Source organism: Bos indicus, chromosome 13 (genome assembly GCF_029378745.1).
Source record: "Bos indicus isolate NIAB-ARS_2022 breed Sahiwal x Tharparkar chromosome 13, NIAB-ARS_B.indTharparkar_mat_pri_1.0, whole genome shotgun sequence".
Taxonomy (NCBI): Eukaryota; Metazoa; Chordata; class Mammalia; order Artiodactyla; family Bovidae; genus Bos; species Bos indicus.
This window is the reverse complement of record NC_091772.1, coordinates 48,779,059-48,796,254: the sequence shown is the minus strand read 5'-3', so window position 1 is coordinate 48,796,254 and position 17,196 is coordinate 48,779,059.

Below are 17,196 nucleotides of genomic sequence, written 5' to 3'. Positions count from 1 at the left end.
CAACTTCTGGTTCAAAAATAGTCCATTTGCCCATTTTCTGTACTCCTGTATTGTGAAAGAGGCAGAATTAGAAGGTAGTGCTGGAATACCAGTCAAATCACTTTGGAATTGTGGCACTAATTCGCCAGGAGAAACAGATGTGGGGCCTAGGGGCCTGGAAAGGACAGTGAGTTGTGTGAGAGAAAATGCCCACTTAGGAAACTGTCTGTGGAATTCCCTGAGCTGAGCTACACATGGGAGTGATGCAAACACTTCCGAGATCTTTTGGAATCATCACCCCACACTCCGTCTGGTTTTGCCAGCCCTCACTTCCAGACAGAAATCTGTACCATGGCCCTGGGAGAAGCACAATAGTCATTGGCAGGTGCTCACAGAGCCTTCACGTGGCCTGTTATAAGCACACTGTGTACCTTTACTGACGACTTAACAGCTTCTGAATCACTCCCTATTAAGAAAACTCAAGCATACACTTCCCCTTTTAGGCTAAGAATCCAGCCCCAAAATGCAAGCAAGTAACCAAAGACCAACAGCTGCCTTTCCAAGAGATAGCTCTACACTAAAACATCGTAACAGTGCCATAGAAGCAGCAACTGTAAAGGGTCTTAAATCCTTAAAAGAACTGCTCCAAAAGTCCCGATTTCCCCTCCTAATCTAGATATGGAGGAGTCTTTAAATCAGGCCTTCATTTCTAGAACATGCTCACTGTGGGTGCTTGAAGACTTATTGGATCATGATCAAGGCAGAAGGATGATGAATGAATGAGGTATGCACCCATGATGGGAGAACACTGCAGTGGTAAAAGGCATCATGCAAAAATATGCCAGCACACTTACCATAGAAACCCAGGATAAGTGCTCCTATTGGTAAGCTGAAAATAGCTGTATCTATATGTGTACATTTTATCTCATTCAGAGAATGGCACCAGCTTCATCTGACATAATTAAATGTAAAAATATCCCTCCCCTTTAAATATGTTTGACTATATGTGTGTGTGTGTATATATATATTTATTTATTTATATAAGGTGTGAACATTTATAAACATATGAAATACGTTTTAATGATATCTAGTATAATGTATGTGTGTGTACATGCTAAGTCCTTTCAGTTGTGCCACTTTGCGACCCCATGGATTGTAGCCCACCAGGCTCCTCTGTCCATGGGATTCTCCAGGCAAGAATACCAGAGTGGGTTGCCAGGTCCTTCAGCAGGAGATCTTCCTGACCCAGGGACTGAACCCACGTCTCATTATGTCTCCGGCATTGCAGGTGAGTTTTTTACCACTAGCACCACCTGGGAAGCATATGAAATTGCTGTTTTTGTAGATTAAAAAGTGTATTAGTTGAATATCGGCAATTTCATATGATTAAATCCAATATGGACATGTGGTGGTCATTAAGCTTTTGTCATTTCTCCCCATGCTCACCTTCTAAACACTGATTGGATGCTGGGGTTGAGACACTGCAGACCGTATTTCTCTGTTGCCACCGTCAAAGTACTAAATTGGGCCAGTAACAGGCACTTGAGGGAGAGTAGCCTTTTCCTGTTCACTTGTTCCAGTGAACATCCCTGTAGACTTACTTCTTCCTGGGGACTGACTTTTGAGTCCAGCCTTCAGTGGTATAATATAATGGTGTAATGTATTTATTTTTGCTGCACAAAGAGCTAGTCTCTGTGCATCCCTTCAGATTCTGCTTTCCAGGGTCCCTTCTTCAAGCTTCTTATAACTCCAGCTCCCTCTCCTTGTTCCTGCATCCTAAGAGGTATTAGCTTATAATATATGTTTCTTTGGCAAATTTTAGTCTTTTAAATCTATTGAACAAATTCCATATTAAATTTTCTCCATTAAAAATAACTAACATGGTTTGTGCTTTCTTGATTGGATAATGACTAATATAGTATGTACACATAATTAAAATGCCTATTTTTTGTATATATGCTTATTTTATATATATGGAAAGAAACAGACTTAGAAAAATAGAAAAGCTTGAAATAGCAATGGTGCCACACACATTTTAATATATTCTGATAATACTGGGTTTTAAATTTATATATTTCTTCTGGGCTCACAGAAAATGCACCCAAGTGTCAAAAAACCCACGTGCATCCTATATGCCAACACAGTTTAAAAATCATTATGCTGTCAACCTGTCAAGTCAGAAGGATTTTGATGATAAATAGTGAAAAATGATGAGTCTGTATTTTTTTCTATGGGCCATTTGAAAACATAGATTTGATGATTGATTCATAATATTTCACCCATACTTTAAAAAATCTGCCCATTTTGATACAGACTGCTTCTAAGATGTCCCTCCTAATTAACAGGCCTGTTATGTTCAATATTATGCTCTCCTGGGTGTCCGCCCTTCCCTCAAGGCCACGTAGGGAAGGCAGGTAGATTTTGGCATGATTGTCCACAGATCAGATCAGATCAGATCAGTCGCTCAGTCGTGTCTGACTCTTTGCGACCCCATGAATCGCAGCATGCCAGGCCTCCCTATCCATCACCAACTCCCAGAGTTCACCGAGACTCACGTCCATCGAGTCAGTGATGCCATCCAGCCATCTCATCCTCTGTCATCCCCTTCTCATCCTGCCCCCAATCCCTCCCAGCATCAGAGTCTTTTCCAATGAGTCAACTCTTCGTATGAGGTGGCCAAAGTACTGCAGTTTCAGCTTTAGCATCATTCCTTCCAAAGAAATCCCAGCGCTGATCTCCTTCAGAATGGACTGGTTGGATCTCCTTGCAGTCCAAGGGACTCTCAAGAGTCTTCTCCAACACCACACTTCAAAAGCATCAATTCTTTGGCGCTCAGCCTTCTTCACAGTCCAACTCTCACATCCATATATGACCACAGGAAAAATCATAGCCTTGACTAGACAAACCTTTGTTGGCAAAGTAATGTCTCTGCTTTTGAATATGCTATCTAGGTTGGTCATAACTTTCCTTCCAAGGAGTAAGCATCTTTTAATTTCATGGCTGCAGTCAGCATCTGCAGTGATTTTGGAGCCCAGAAAAATAAAGTCTGACACTGTTTCCACTGTTTCCCCATCTCCCATGAAGTGGTGGGACCGGATGCCATGATCTTCGTTTTCTGAATGTCGAGCTTTAAGCCAACCTTTTCACTCTCCACTTTCACTTTCATTAGGAGGCTTTTGAGTTCCTCTTCACTTTCTGCCATAAGGGTGGTGTCATCTGCATATTTGAGGTTATTGATATTTCTCCCGGCAATCTTGATTCCAGTTTGTGTTTCTTCCAGTCCAGCGTTTCTCATGATGTACTCTGCATATAAGTTAAATAAACAGGGTAACAATATACAGCCTTGACGAACTCCTTTTACTATTTGGAACCAGTCTGTGGCCTTTGGTGTGGTCAACCTTTCTGTTCCTAATTTTAGCACAAAGACCACTTGGGAAGAAAGAGTGTTTTTAAAAAGCATGTGGTTTCCATCCAGCAGTTACTGACTTCAGATCCATTTCAAAACACATTTCATATTACACATATCACATTGGGTGGAAAGGCAGTTTTCTAATCAAGATGTTTTGTCATTTCCTCTTAAGTTCACAAGCTCACAATAAGAATGGTGTTTTATATCACATTTGCATTGACACATACCACTAATCCTGCCTCAGTAACTAAGACTGTGCATCCTCTCAAATATGCAAGGACACACACCCTCACACAGCACATACACGATAGTCTCCCAACATGCACATGAATTTTAAAGTATTAAATAAGATTAAAGTTTTGATTAACTTACAAACAATTCTTCAAATGCCACAATCATCTGTTATAATGACAGACATCAGCAATGTACAAATAGTTGGGCAGGCTGGGTAGCCCTCAATCCTCAGCTCTGCAATAAACAAAGTGGCCAAGCTGTCTGCATGCACATCTAGAATCAGAATCTGTGCCCTGAGGACCTTGCAATGACATTCTTAGCTGATGCCTTCAGCCCACCCCACAATTATTTAAGTGCACGTCTCTGTCTGAGGGTGAATACAGGATGGGACTTGGGAGTTAAGAGCTCAACTTCTTGAGTAAGTCAGAGGGTCCACAGTGGGAGTGAACCCTAATAACCTACTTGCCCTTTATTGACTTTCCTTTTATTCCCAAATAAATAATCCAATCCAAATTCTTATCTGAGTCTACTTTTGGGAACTGAGATAGCCACTTAGCCTTCGTGTGATGTCGGCCCAAGTACTGCAGTATCACACATTAACTTCTGTCTTCTGCAAGCCAGGACAGCAAAATCCTCAAGGTCTCCTCCTCTTTCCTGAAAGGATTGTTTCTCAATTCCCTTGCAATCACCTCATCTTTTATGTGAAAGAGATTAGGCCTCCAGTGTTCTTTGACTTTAAATTATAGGGACATAAGTACAATGTGGTGACTATAGTTGACAATACTACATTGTATATATGAAAGTTGATAAGAGAGTAGATCTTAAAAATTCTCATCACAAAGAAAAGAAAACTATAACAGTGTAAATGTGAGCCGATGTTTGTTAATAACCTTACTGCGGTAACAGTTTTGCACTATACATATATCTAACTATTGTGTTATACAGTTTAAACTTGTATAATGTTATATGTAAATTATCTCAATAAAACTGAGGAAGTTAAAAAAAATTTAAATACATAGCTCTAACAAAAAAGAAAAAATAGGTGAAGGCAACCCATGCAAGAACATTTGCTTCCTTACTGGACTGAGGATTAAGTATAAGAACTGCAGCCCCTGTGCAAGGAAAATGCCCATATGACAGATGGAAACTTGACACAATCTTTCTCATAAGGTGAACAAAATACCTACAAAATACTATATGTGATGGATACACACCACTCAAGAAATTGAAAGTGTAAAGCACACTTTGACCTGCTTTCTTTATTTCCAAATTGTGGAATGAAATAATACAGCTGGAGCCCCAGGAGTGTTATTATGTTCCCTGCACTTTGTAATAAGTTTCATGAAGCTACTGCATAAGGAGTGACAGTAGGTACTATAATCTCAGTCTGAAGCGAGCCAAGAAGGGCCTCTATCTCGTGCTGGTATTCAGACATATTTCCTAGAAGAGCTACCAACTCAGTGTCATTTTTTTGTCACCTCCAAATATATCAAAGAGTGTCAGGGTCCTCCTGTTTCCTTGGCAGGCGACAGTTAACATCTCTCCTCACAAGACTGATTTTAAACTCAATCTTCCGGGATCATTCTTATCTGTGTGGCCAAGCTGGTGCTGTGCTCTTAAGAAGGTGAATTTGACAATGTGCTGCCCAGTTGTGATAAATAAAACCCAGTCAGTGGGATATGCTTTGGGAGGGGGTACTCAACCCTGTGTGCATATGAGAAAATATCAGTTGCCCAAATTTTACTCAGCGCTCAACATCAGAAAATCTCTGCTGTCAGGCTGGCCCTGTGATTTCAAGATTTTTAAAACTCTTCATGGAAAATTCTTCACACATTGAAACCTCCATGCACTATGAAAAGAAGAGAACTATAAAAAAGACATCACTTAACTGTACAGCAACCTTGATTCTAATGGAAACCACTCAGTGCCTTTTTTTTTAACTTGAGATGTCTGGTATTCTTTATTTTTTATTTTTTATATAAATTTATTTATTTTAATTGGAGGCTAATTACAATATTGTATTGGTTTTGCCTTTAGATAAATCTTTGTTTCTATCCCTTAGATTCATCTGTATAATGGATTTAATACCTCCCCACTACCTGATAAAGAAGGAGAAATCTTACACAACCTTGCTTTAAAATAGAAAAATAAATGAAAAAGAAAGAAATCATTGTTGGATGTACAAGGATCTTGTGTTGCAGAAATGCCAGATAACCTAAATAAAATATTTAAGAGGCCCTTTTCAGAAGAACAAACACTAAAAAAAGAAAGAAAAAAAAAGATACAGAAGGAAGAAAGAAAGAAACAAAAGATAGAATAAAGATAATTTGCATGTATTTTGTTTATAAGGAAAAAAAAGATTGCATAAGAAGTTTCAAACTTTTTCTATAATTAGAAAATAGTTGAAATTTTGAAAAACTCAGTGAAATAGAATAATGGCTATAATGCTGTAATACACTTATAAACACGAAAAATACTGCAAACAATATCACATCACACCACAAAACTGATACACTTTGACATTTTTCCGGTGTTTCTATTAAGTTATCCTTGAGAATACTAGAATATTTATGGGACAATATTAATAGAATCCAAATATTTATTTTAAGCATATTTAATTCTAATTGTAAATCACTACAGATGGTGACTGCAGCCATGAAATTAAAAGATGCTTACTCCTTGGAAGGAAAGTTATGACCAACCTAGATAGCATATTCAAAAGCAGAGACATTACTTTGCCAACAAAGGTTCATCTAGTCAAGGCTATGGTTTTTCCTGTGGTCATATATGGATGTGAGAGTTGGACTGTGAAGAAGGCTGAGCCCCGAAGAATTGATGCTTTTGAAGTGTGGTGTTGGAGAAGACTCTTGAGAGTCCCTTGGACTGCAAGGAGATCCAACCAGTCCATTCTGAAGGAGATCAGCCCTGGGATTTCTTTGGAAGGAATGATGCTAAAGCTGAAACTCCAGTACTTTGGCTACCTCATGCGAAGAGTTGACTCATTGGAAAAGACTCTGATGCTGGGAGGGATTGAGGGCAGGAGGAGAAGGGGACGACAGAGGATGAGATGGCTGGATGGCATCACTGACTCGATGGACGTGAGTGTGAGTCAACTCCGGGAGTTGGTGATGGACAGGGAGGCCTGGCGTGCTGCGATTCATGGGGTCGCAAAGAGTTGGACATGACTGAGCGACTGATCTGATCTGATCTGATTGATTTTTAATATTGATTAATTAAAGAGATGAACACTAGGATTTAGTTTAAAGTAAACTGATGATTCTGAAAATTTCTCAGCTGTGTCATGGAAACCATCTTACAGTTAAGCCCCTTTTTGAGTACAGTAACTATTAGTTCTGGCTTCCCATATACCTCAGTGGTAAAGAATTTGCCTACCAACCAGAAGATGAAAGTTTGATTTGATCCCTGGGTCAGGAGATCCCCTACAGAAGGAAATGGCTACCTACTCTAGTATTCTTGCCTGGGAAACCCCATGGAGAGAAGAGCCTGGTGGGCTACAGTCAACGGGCTTGCAAAAAAGTCAGACAGGACTTAGTGACTAAACAAAAACAGGAACTGTTAGTCCTACAATAACTGTTAATATTTTTAGTCTCCTACTTGTATTTTACTTATTCTACAAGCATCTGCCACTGTTTTACTTCTATTGGAGCTGGGGTCAGGAGGCCAGCCTCAGCTTTCTGTCCAACTCCTTCCCAGAACTGGAACTCCAAGCTTGAAACTCGGTCCTCGTAGTGTGCTCCTCAGCACCTGACCCAGGTCTTTCTGGGCAGGGCAGACATCCCACAAGCCCCTGCTGAGCTTTGTTGCTCTGCTCTCATTCTGATCCATGCCTTCCTCTGCCATTGGTTCCACCTGCTAACCTCCTATCAAGCCATCTTCAGGCCAGCTGCTGCTGTGACTCACTCTGTCATCTTTCTGCATGTTTATTTGGAATATTAAGCCCAGTAATGTTCAGAAGAAGCCTCTAAGTGTTGACTTTGAAAATACAGGGCACCTAAATAACCAGATTACTACAAGGGGTATCAGCAACACCTTTGTAGAGCCACTAACCTCTATGTTCCTAATCCAGACAGCAAGATAGAGACCAAATCTCTATTCCAGGGTCTTCAAATATTCAGTGACAAAATATTTTGCCAGAACACATGAGTCAGGTTCCTGGATAGGGATATGTAAATCTATGAGTATGTGAATGTCTTCTGACATGTATTCTCTTATTCAAAAAAAAAAAAAAGAGAGTTGAGGAAAATTACACTAGCCAATTGGTAACTCTTGAAATTTAAAGCTGAAAAATAGCAAAAAAAAAAAAAAAAAAGACAAATCATCTTCTCCCTTCAAGGCTTTCCTACTCAGATCTTAAATGACATTGCTTCAGTAAGTCCTGAAGCCAAAACTCACATGTTCAAGCTCTACTCCAGTATTTTAATATTCATAAAGCTCCAGAGGCACCAGGTTTCCCTTTCTGACCTACCTGGATACTTAAATGTTAGGAATCAGCCCTAGATCACAATGTGTGACAATCTTATGGTCCACCTAAAATAATTCAATGCGCTATTAATAAGTAAGTAAAGAACAAAAAACTTTTTGTGGCCAAATATCTTGGGGGAACTCAGGTCAAACAATATTGAACCAATTGATTTCTTTCAAACTTTTGATACATTTTCAGATTACAACATGACTCTCCATGGAGACAATAAAATGAAACTTTATTTTTGAGAGTCTGCTCACAAGATGAGTGGAACATATTTTATGAAACTTTTATAAGTCAATAGTTTGTCTGTTCATCTTTGGACCCCTCTGTTAGCACAGCTGTAGCCCTGGATAGAAACTATATAAATTAAAATGGAATGACATGGAGTAGAGTGGAATGTTATCAAACTGAATGAAGAGGAGTGGAATGCCTGAGAACACTGGTACTTCCCAGAAGAATACAACAAAATCCCAGCTGTAATGTAGTTTCAAAAATATGCAAAATCATGTTTGTTCCCTGTCCTTTTAATCAAAGAAGGTTATAAGCTTCTTGGCTGAGCAGATAAATGTTTGGCAAACATATGGGATAATATAACAGACACTCAACAAAAACAATACTGTGTGCTAGACACACAGCAGGTGGATATTGCTAGAATCAGGAAGCCTTCAGAGATCTTCCATAGAAAATAGAAACCTAGCCTTGCTTTGTTCCCAGTTTCTCCAGGTTTCCCTGGTTTCCCCTGAGGGTCGAAACTCAATGTCAATCCCCTCTAAAGCCTGATTGTATCCTCCAATCCAGTCAATACTGTCTCTTCAGAACTCCTGCTGCTGTCCCAGTCTGTAATCTTCAACCTTAGATTCCTATTCTTTTGTTCTCAGTGGGGCTAGAAATTTCTCCTTCACCAGTTGTGTCTAGTTTCATCCAGTCCTCTGACTTGTTCAGGGCTAGATACAGTTGGATACTTAAATGTGGGAATTAGTCTCTTGAGGGGCTTCTCTTGTGTCTCAGCTGGTAAAGAATCTGCCTGCAATGCGGGGGACCTGTATTCAATCCCTGGATTGGGAAGATCCCCTGGAGAAGGGAGAGGCTACCCACCCCAGTATTCTGGCCTGGAGAATTTCATGGACTGTATAGTCCATGGGGTCACAAAGAGTTGGACACAACTGAGCGACTTTCACAATCTCTTGAGGCTGCTGTTCAATGTGGACCCAAGACTTAGTAAACCATTCCACTCTATTAAATGAACTTCTGGTTTATTCTAGGAAGCCAGAAGAAGAGGCAAATCTTCTTAATCCAAGATAGTTTTTCACTAAGATAAGTCTCCCTGAGGCTACCCAATGGCCTTGCAGCTTCTCAGGATAGTAGGTCTGAGCCAGTTTGTTTCCAATGCCCTGGAAATAGACATACTTACTAGAATGCAAGAATCAAGGTTGTTTGGCAAGAATCCATGACTGGACCTAGCTGCAACCTCCAAGTTCAAGGGATCTTTTTCAGCAATTCCTTCTTGCCTGTTAAAAAAATAGTACCTACTCAGAAGACCATCTGAAATGACATTGCCCTCAGACTCAAAGAATGTAAGAGCACTTATATTGAGATTTTGGGTTCCTAATTGCAATCAGTTCTGGTCACTGTGCTTTTTTTCTTTCTGATCTAATCCTTCTCATCTTATTTCACAATTGTAATAGATAGAATTTTCTCAAGCATCCATATCTGAGTTGATCGGTGTCTCTTGTATTTTACCAACTTTACCAATTTTCTCAAGCATCCATATCTGAATTGATCGGTGTCTCTTGTATTTTACCAACTCCCAGGGTTTCTTGGAAACATAGGTCTAACCACCTACTCCATCCCATCCTATGGAAAGTAGACCTACCACATTTCCTTATTCCAGGTTCTGTCTATTGTCTGAGACTTTAGACTTCACCTCTTGCCAGATGCCTTGGTTTTCACATCATCAACTTTCTTGAACCAAGTAGATGCTGGTAAACCCTCCCTGGACAGTCTCTTGAGGCTGCTGTTCAGCCTGGACCCAAGATTTAACCTATTACACTTTTAAGTCCTAGTTTTCCCATATATGACTCAACCTTGTGCATATGTGCAAGAAAGTATGTAGGTTTTGAAACGGAATTCTAGAAAATCCCACTTATATTCTATATGAGAATAACTTCCAAAGTGGTCAGTTCTTCAAAATCAGAGACAGACCTGCCAACTAGCCAACAGATTCCTGCTCCAGAGAATTTGGTTTCACAATAAGAAGGCTTTACAGGAGAATGATTAATGTTCACATGGCACGAGCACTCTCTGTTGAAATATGAATTTCCAAGGTGAAATGTATCTCTTGGCTGCTTCAAAGTCTCCATGTCTCTAATTGTGCTCCCACCTTGGAAGCTGCTGGGGTGCTTGGACCAGGAGAGAATTCCTGATGTGTGATGCTTCCATGGGAAGTACTATTTCAATAGCAGAAGGCTAACACATCTGATGGGCAGGCTGCCCACTGGGCCATCTTGTCTGCCAACACTCCCACATTTATTAAGGTTCTTTTGTGAGATAAAGAGGTTGGACACCTGGATTCTTACAAAAACAAAACAAAATTAAAGGTGTAATTACCTGTCTGCCCTGTGCAAAGCAATCTACCCTGCTATCCTTTTGGTTTTACTGGTGACAGGCAGATGTCACCCAGAACAATTTGGAAACCTGAGCAAAGAGAATTCAGATAAAATTGAAAAGAAAAACTTAGTCCAAAAGTACAACCTACCTGCCAGATAGTGAATATAGGAGCTAATAGGAAACTAGAAACAACTAAAGAGAAGACTTATTATATTTACCCTGCAAAAACCCGCCCTCCAGTACTCCTTCTTCTAGCTGAGAATGACTGCGTCCTAAGGTACAGGCTAGTCCTGCTGCACATTTGGAGGCTTTCGTGGGAATTTAGGCTCCATAAATTCCTGGAATTAAATTCCAGGTAATAATTCCTGCTTCAAGTTTAACAATTGATCTTCTGTTTTGTTCCTCAATCAAGCTACCATTTTGGGCCCCTGTCATGGGGCCCATGATTGATTTTTCTGTCTTTCTCATGATGTAGAAACCTGAAACCAATTTCTGGAAAACTGTCTTAAAGAAGCACCACTACATCTCCTTGATGTAAACAGATACTCATATGATGACCTTTTCCTTGTCAACCAATCTCTGTCCTGCTTACTTGATGCATCCTGTATCTCTAGAGACTTCACTAAATTTAACCATAGAATAATCAATTATCACCTATTATCTGGATACTCTTTCAAACCTGGCTGATGATTCCTTGTCACTACATATGACTTTGCTTACAAGGCTGTCTTCTCCATTCTTTTTAATATCCTTGAAGGAAAGGACAAAATTTTACTCTCCATTAGAATTCCTACAGTGTTTTAAAGTTTTTGTTCATATTTTTGCTTGTTTTCTAAATATTGTTGTTGTTCAGTTTCTAAGTTGTCTCCAACTCTTTGAGACCTCATGAACTGCAGCATGCCAGGCTTCTCTGTCCTCCACTATCTCCCAGAGTTTGTTCAAACTCATGTCCATTGAGTTAGTGATGCCATCTTTAAGATATTAAAGACCCCTTGCAGTCCAAGGGTCTCTTGAGAGTCTTCTTCCAAAACCACAATTCAAAAGTACCAATTCTTAAGTGCTCTACCTTCTTTATGGTCCAGCTCTCACATCCATACATGACTACTGGAAAACCATAGCTTTGACTATATGGACTTTTGTTGGTAAGGTGGTCTCTGCTTTTTAATACACTATCTAGGTTTGTCATAGCTTTTCTTCCAAGGAGCAAGCATCTTTTAATTTCATGACTACAGTCACCATCTGCAGTGATATTGGAGCCCAATAAAATAAAGTGTGTTTCCACTTTTTCCCATCTATTCGCCATTAAATCATGAGACTGGATGCTATGATCTCTGTTTTCTGAATGTTGACTTTTTTTTAAAATTAATTTTATTTTATTTTTAAACTTTACATAATTGTATTAGTTTTGCCAAATATCAAAATGAATCCACCACAGGTATACATGTGTTCCCCATCCTGAACCCTCCTCCCTCCTTCCTCCCCATACCATCCCTCTGGGTCGTCCCAGTGCACCAGCCCCAAGCATCCAGTATCGTGCATTGAACCTGGACTGGCATCTTGTTTCATACATGATATTTTACATGTTTCAATGCCATTCTCCCAAATCTTCCCACCCTCTCCCTCTCCCACAGAGTCCATAAGACTGTTCTATACATCAGTGTCTCTTTTGCTGTCTCGTATACAGGGTTATCGTTACCATCTTTCTAAATTCCATATATATGCGTTAATATACTGTATTGGTGTTTTTCCTTCTGGCTTACTTCACTCTGTATAATAGGCTCCAGTTTCATCCACCTCATTAGAACTGATTCAAATGTATTCTTTTTAATGGCTGAGTAATACTCCATTGTGTATATGTACCACAGCTTTCTTATCCATTCATCTGCTGATGGACATCTAGGTTGCTTCCATGTCCTGGCTATTATAAACAGTGCTGCGATGAACATTGGGGTACACGTGTCTCTTTCCCTTCTGGTTTCCTCAGTGTGTATGCCCAGCAGTGGGATTGCTGGATCATAAGGCAGTTCTATTTCCAGTTTTTTAAGGAATCTCCACACTGTTCTCCATAGTGGCTGTACTAGTTTGCATTCCCACCAACAGTGTAAGAGGGTTCCCTTTTCTGCACACCCTCTCCAGCATTTATTATTTGTAGACTTTTGGATCGCAGCCATTGTTGTTGACTTTTAAGCCAAACTTTTCACTCTCCTTTTTCATCTTCATTAAGAGGCTCTTTAGTTCCTCTTCACTTTCTGCCATTAAAATGTGCCATCTGCATATCTGAGGTTGTTACTATTTCTCCTGGCAATCTTGATTCCAGCTTGTTGTACATCCAGCCCAGCATTATGCATTATTTACTCTGCATAGAAGTTAAGTAAACAGGGTGACAATATACAGTCTTGATGTACTCCTTTCTCAATTTTGAACCAGTCTGTCATTTCATGTCCAGTTTTAACTATTGCTTCTAGTCTGGCATACAGGCTTCTCAGGAGATAGGTAAGATGGTCTGGTATTCCCACATTCTTTAAAAGTTTTCCACAGTTTGTTGTGATCCACACAAAGGCTTTAGCATAGTCAAAAAAGCAGAAGTAGATGTTTTTTTTCTGGAATTCCCTTGCTTTTTCTATGATCCAGTGGATGTTGGCAAGTTGGTCTCTGGTTCTTCTGCCTTTTCTAATTCTAGCTTGTAAGTCTGAAAGTTCTTGGTTCACACACTGCTGAAGACTAGCTTGAAGGATTTTGTGCATAATCTTGCTAGCATGTGAAATGTGTGCAATTGTATAGTAGTTAGAACTTTCTTTGGTATTGCCTTTCTTTAGAATTGGAATAAAAATTAACCTTTTTCAGTTCTGTGGCCACTGCTGAGTTTTCGAAATTTGCTGGCATATTGAGTGCAGCACTTTAACAGTATCATCTTTTAGGATTTGAAATAGCTCAATGGAATTCTATCACCTCCACTAGCTTTGCTCATAATAACGCTTCCTAAGGCCCACTTGACTTCACACTCCAGGATGTCTGGTTCTAGGTGAGTGAACATATCATCAAGGTTATCCAGGTCATTAAGACCTTTTTTGTACAGTTCTTCTGTATATTCTTGCCATCTCTAAACATAGCATATGCTTAATAAGAGTTTGTTGAATAAATGAAGGAATGAAAATATGAATCAGAACTTCTCATCTTTATAAAAAAGAGATACCCAGACATGATTTTTGATATGAACAAAAATTATAAAATATGTAATAGATGCAGTACTATAGATATCTGTCCAACAGAGTAGGGGATCATCAACATTGCCTCAAAAAGGTAAAGAAATGCTGATCATCCACAATGGGCTGGACTCTTAGCAATTTTTAAAGGATCCAAGTGAGTTCAAGCATTCTTCATAAAGAAAGACATTGAGTGTTAACCTGGAGAAAGATTTAAGTCCAATAAGTGTGAAATTTAATAATCTGATTGCTCTGATAAGTGTTCCATTGTAATACTTGGCCACATCTCACATATGATATTGATCATCTGTAGCAGAGAAAGTAAAGTTGCGAGCAGTCCCAGGCACTGTTGTAAGTGGCTTACTTAGGGTAACTCATTTTACTGTCATGGATTTCCATATGAAGTTTGCATTATTATAGCCTAGGAAATTGAGGCATAACAATGGCAACAAAAAAAGTGGGGTGAAATATTAGAGAGTAGAAAATCCATGATCTAAAACCTGACCTTCAGTTCAGTTCAGTTCAGTTGCTCAGTCGTGTCTGACTCTTTGTGACCCCATGAATCGCAGCACGCCAGGCCTTGTCCATCACCAACTCCTGGAGTTCACTCAAACTCTTGTCCATCGAGTCAGTGATGCCATCCAGCCATCTCATCCTCTGTCATCCCCTTCTCATCCTGCCCCCAATCCCTCCCAGCACCAGAGTCTTTTCCAATGAGTCAACTCTTTGCATGAGGTGGCCAAAGTCCTGGAGTTTCAGCTTTAGCATCATTCCTTCCAAAGAACACTCAGGACTGGTCTCCTTTAGAATGGACTGGTTGGATCTCCTTACAGTCCAAGGGACTCTCAAGAGTCTTCTCCAACACCACACTTCAAAAGCATCAATTCTTAGGTGCTCAGCTTTCTTCACAGTCCAACTCTCACATCCATACATGACCACAGAAAAAACAATAGCCTTGACTAGATGGACCTTTTTTGGCAAAGTAATATCTCTGTTTTTTAATATTCTATCTAGGTTGGTCATAACTTTCCTTCCAAGGAGTAAGCGTCTTTTAATTTCATGGCTGCAGTCAGCATCTGCAGTGATTTTGGAGCCCCCCAAAATAAAGTCTGACACTGTTTCCACTGTTTCCCCATCTATTTCCCATGATGTGATGGGACCAGATGCCCTGATTTTAATTTTCTGAATGTTGAGCTTTAAGTCAACTTTTTCACTCTCCTCTTTCACTTTCATCAAGAGGCTTTTTAGTTCCTCTTCACTTTCTGCAATAAGGGTGATGTCATCTGTGGAATTTTCCACAGTTTATTGTGAAAATGATATAATTCACTAGAATCTAGAGGGGGAAGAGGAGTGGAATTAGAGGAAGTACATATATGATATTTTTCAAAAACACTTTTTCAGTAGGTATGGGCAGAATTTCTAAGTGAAAAATTAGATTAAAAATGTTTAAAACTTCAACCCCTGATTACTTTCATATTTATTTCTTCATTTATTTTAGGCATGACTAAGAATGCTCAAACTACCTCACAATTGCACTCAGCTCACACTCTAGTAAAGTAATGCTCAAAATTCTCCAAGCCAGGCTTCTGCAATATGTGAACCATGAACTTCCTGATATTCAAGCTGGTTTTAGAAAAGGCAGAGGAACCAGAGGTCAAATTGCCAATATCCGCTGGATCATGGAAAAAGCAGGAGAGTTCCAGAAAAACATCTATTTCTGCTTTATTGACTATGCCAAAGCCTTTGACTGTGTGGATCACAATAAACTGTGGAAAATTCTGAAAGAGATGGGAATACCAGACCACCTGATCTGCCTCTTGAGAAATTTGTATGCAGGTCAGGAAGTAACAGTTAGAACTGGACATGGAACAACAGACTGGTTCCAAATAGGAAAAGGAGTCCATCAAGGCTGTATATTGTCACCCTGCTTATTTAACTTATATGCAGAGTACATCATGAGAAACGCTGGACTGGAAGAAACACAAGCTGGAATCAAGATTGCTGGGAGAAATATCAATAACCTCAGATATGCAGATGACACCACCCTTATGGCAGAAAGTGAAGAGGAACTCAAAAGCCTCTTGATGAAAGTGAAAGAGGAGAGTGAAAAAGTTGGCTTAAACCTCAACATTCAGAAAACGAAGATCATGGCATCTGGTCCCATAACTTCATGGGAAATAGATGGGAAAACAGCGGAAACAGTGTCAGACTTTATTTTGGGGGGCTCCAAAATCACTGCAGATGGTGACTGCAGCCATGAAATTAAAAGACGCTTACCCTTTGGAAGAAAAGTTATGACCAACCTAGATAACATATTCAAAAGCAGAGACATTACTTTGTCAAGAAAGGTTCGTCTAGTCAAGGCTATGGTTTTTCCTGTGGGCATGTATGGATGTGAGAGTTGGACTGTGAAGAAAGCTGAGCCCTGAAGAATTGATGCTTTTGAAGTGTGGTGTTGGAGAAGACTCTTGAGAGTCCCTTGGACTGCAAGGAGATCCAACCAGTCCATTCTGAAGGAGATCAGCACTGGGATTTCTTTGGAAGGAATGATGCTAAAGCTGAAACTCCAGGACTTTGGCCACCTCATGTGAAGAGTTGACTCATTGGAAAAGACTCTGATGCTGGGAGGGATTGGGGGCAGGAGGAGAAGGGGACGACAGAGGATGAGATGGCTGGATGGCATCACTGACTCGATGGATGTGAGTCTGGGTGAACTCCGGGAGTTGGTGATGGACAAGGAGGCCTGGCGTGCTGGGATTCAAGGGGTCGCAAAGAGTCGGACACGACTGAGTGACTGAACTGAACCGAATGGTCTAGTGGTTTTCCTTACTTTCTTCAGTTTAAAATGGACTTATTGTCAATAAAGGATTTATGATCTGAGCCACATTCAGCTCCCAGTCTTGTTTTTATTGACTGTATAGAGCTTCTCCATCTTTGGCTGCAAAGAATATAATTAACCTGATTTCAGTATTGAACATCTGGTGATGTCCACATGTAGAGCCTTCTCTTGGGTTATACTGTATCTTGATTAAAGTGTGAAACATTTCCATTAGTTTGGCTTCATTTATATTCTCTCTAGAGAAAGACATTCTTAATATGACAGGAAATTGCTCAAGCATATTTTTTCATATAATATTATTTTACATTCTCCTTCCCTTGGCAGAGAGCTTATATAAATGTTGAAGTTAGCAGTGGGAATATCATTTAACAAATATTAGTCCCTGCAAACAAGATGCCTTTCAATGCAGAAGTGTAACTGATGTCTACAAATAAACACT